The following is a 3649-nucleotide window of genomic DNA, read 5'->3' as shown; positions in this document are numbered from 1 at the left end:
GGCCGGTTCTATCCCTTGTGGCGCCCTGGGCGAAAATAGGGACGTTGCTTCATAATGGGCGTGGTCAATGTGCCCCCAATAGTACTGCCCCCGTTTGTGCCCCCAGTAGTATTGCCCCCATTTGTGCCCCCAGTAGTATTGCCCCCATTTGTGTGGTTTTTAAAAATAAAAAAAAATAATACTTACCATCCCCGTTCCAGATTCCCGACCGCTGCTGCCCTCCGTCTCTGGCTGCTGGCGCCGCTCCTCTGATCTATGGGAGAGACGTCATGACGTATCTCCCATAGAACCGCATAGACACTAGAGGTCAATCATGACCCCTAGTGTCGAAGTGCCGCTCCCACAATGCTGTGCGGTGCATTGCGCACTGCACAGCAGTACCGGCACGGGTGGAGGGGGGGACCACCAGTATCGGATCTTGCCACGGCGGCAGGGTGCCCTCCGGAAGGCGGCGCCCCAGGCAAAAGTACCGTGTGCCCGTACCAAGATCTGCTACTGATTATATATATATATATATATATATATATATATACACACACACACACACACAAACACACACACACACACATATGGGCTGGGTCTGATATGCTGGCAGTCAGAATACCAATCATGGCACTTACCTTTCCCCAATGCCCCCGTAACCCTTCCTTCGCACAGTCTAAAACCAACCCTCCCCCACCCCTGCAGCCTAACCCTAATCCTTCCTGGGTGGTGCCAAAATCTAACCTCCCCTTTCCGCAGCCTAAACCTAATCCTCCACCGCAGCCTAACCCTAACCTAGACCCCCCCCCCCCCCCCTTCCCCCTTCCTGTGACTTAACCTTCCGGTGTTTCGGCAAACATTCATTCGGGATTCAAGCAATGTCAGGATTCCGGCATCAGTGTCGACTGCTGGGATCCCGACCACCAGGATCCAGGCTTGATCCCATATGTATGTATATATATATATATATATATATATATATATATATGTATTGTACTGAAGGTAACGGACGGCACTCCATGGTGTTGCAAGAAATGAAGACAGCTACAACATTTGTTAAAAAACCGTGGAGTGCCGCCCGTTTCCTTCAGTACATTGCATGGGAAGGCACCCAGGTATTATAACATTTACGGTATGTGGAGTGACGTTCAATTTTTATATATATATATATATATATATATACATACATACATATACACACATACGTGAGATGCGGCACTCCCAGCTGATTCAAATAAGACACAATACCACGGATACCGCATCAACGTTTCAATTCAATACAAGGGTTTTTCGTATCCTGATGACAATTCTGTTGAATTGAAACGTTGATACGGTATCCGTGGTATTGTGTCTTATTTGAGTCAGCTGGGAGTGCCGTATCTCAACTAATGTGTGTGTGTGTATATATATATATATATATATATATATATATATACAGAAAAAAACAGAAAAAAACATCCGGCACTCTGATTAAATGAAAAAATGCCAGGGTGCCCTCCTAATAATCATATAGTAGAAGTATCCTTCCCCACCTGTGGCTCAGGTGATTAGCAGCGAAGGAAAAGGCGGCACTCCATGGACTTGTGAGAAAACTTTTTAATGTTTAAAACATGATGGCAACAAATAACATTGTGTCAAAAAAAAGCAAACAAGATGCAGGTATCTTACAACGTTTCAAGGCATGGCAGCCTTTTCATCAGGTAAGTAAACCCTAGTGCTGTGTTTGTTTTATTCACAGCACTAGGGTTTACTTACCTGATGAAAAGGCTGCCATGCCTTGAAACGTTGTAAGATACCTGCATCTTGTTTGCTTTTTTTTGACACAATGTTATTTGTTGCCATCATGTCTTAAACACTAAAAAGTTTTCTCACAAGTCCATGGAGTGCCGCCTTTTCCTTCGCTGCTAATCACCTGAGCCACAGGTGGGGAAGGATACTTCTACTATATATATATATATATATACACATACACAGTTCAGAGCCTAATTTTCGATTTAATATATAACTTTAAATAAAAACATCAATATAGCCATACTTACAAATGATACAGGGTGAGAGCTTGAATGTTGCTCTGCACCCTGCCCCGGCACAAATCCCCACGCAGCTGGGGAACTTCCTTCTTCCAGCCTGCGTGCTCAGCCAGTAACTGAGCCGCAGGCTGCATTGTTGAATTCCTGTTGGGCGGCTGAGCCGTCGCTCAGCAAACTGCCCAGCCAGCTGTGCACGCAGCCGCAGCGCCGGCAGCTGTGATGAGCGGCGGCTGGAGGCAGTGGGGAGGGAAGCGCAGCGCACTGCCGCGGAGCGGATCTGATTAGAGATCCGATCTCCGATGGGGGGCCCTTTCAGTTAGGGGGGGCCTGGGGTACTTACCCCTGGATCCCCCCCCCCCCCCCCTTAATCCAGCTCTGACACACATGACTTACATATTCAGTTAACAATACACAGTAATGGTGTGTACACACGGTGAAATTTTTTCTTTCGATTTTGACTATATAGTCAAAATCGCAAGAAAAGTTAGTGCAAATCGCAAGGTGTTATGCCACTTGCAATCCCGATGCGCAGTCCCGCCAGGTCGGTATCGCAAGAAAAGATAGACTGTGCAGGCAAGTCAATCCTTGCTAGATCGGTGTACTATCTAGTTCATCTCACATGTCAATTACATCTCACATAAGCCAAAATCTCACATAAGCCAAAATCGTAAACACACATAGTCCATATCTCAAGAAAAGTTAGTCAAAATCAGTGGTGCTGGGCTCCGGGGAGTTAAGGGGAAATCGCAAAGTGAATATCGGGCATAGCAAGGATCTCACCGTGTGTACACACCATTAGTAAGATACAGTAGCAAGCTCCTGGTATGACAATGAAAATATTGGTTTATGAAAAATACCGATTACTGAAGGGAACAAAACTATATGCGTGGATGTGGCAACACCAGTAAATAAAAAAAATCAACAATTCTGAAGTAGCGCATGAGGGCCCAGATTTAGCAAGCCTTGGAGAGTGTACAATGATAAAGTACCAGCCAATCAGCTCCTCACTGTCATTTTTTAATCCCAGTCTGTGTATATAAATGGCAGCTAGGAGCTGATTGACGGGTACTTTATCACCGTGCAATTTATCACTCTCCAAGGCTTGATAAATCTGGGCCTTGGTGAGAAGAAAGAACATCTTAGGGGCAAAAAGGCAGGGTGGAGCTCACTCAAGGACAAGAACCAAAAGTGGACCATACCAAGCATTTTGTCACCCAGTAATCGCACCATCTAAACCAATGAATATGGGGTTAGAAGCTGAAGAACATGAAGCCCGTCACCTCCAACTCGTAGAGGGACTGTACATAATTTCAACAGCATTAATAGTGGGAACATAGGATGAACACCAGTATTGAGCTATCAAGAGTTTGGTGGACATAAGAATATTCCCCATTATATAGCAGTCATTATGGGTGAGAGCCCCATGGAACTCATGAAGTATAGCTAATAAAGGGCAAGGGTCAATGGGTAAGTGGAGAACTGTGGAAATGAGTGTGAAGACCGAAGTACATAAATTGGAGAGCACAGGGCAGGACCAAAAAATGTGAATAAGGGACCCTACGTGGCCACAATTGCGCCAACAAAGGTTGGAATGTGAAGGTGCATATGGTTTGTAACAGGACTGGAGTACATACAGT

The sequence above is a fragment of the Pseudophryne corroboree genome, chromosome 3, assembly GCF_028390025.1.
Source record: "Pseudophryne corroboree isolate aPseCor3 chromosome 3, aPseCor3.hap2, whole genome shotgun sequence".
Taxonomy (NCBI): Eukaryota; Metazoa; Chordata; class Amphibia; order Anura; family Myobatrachidae; genus Pseudophryne; species Pseudophryne corroboree.
Note: the sequence above shows the minus strand (reverse complement) of the source record.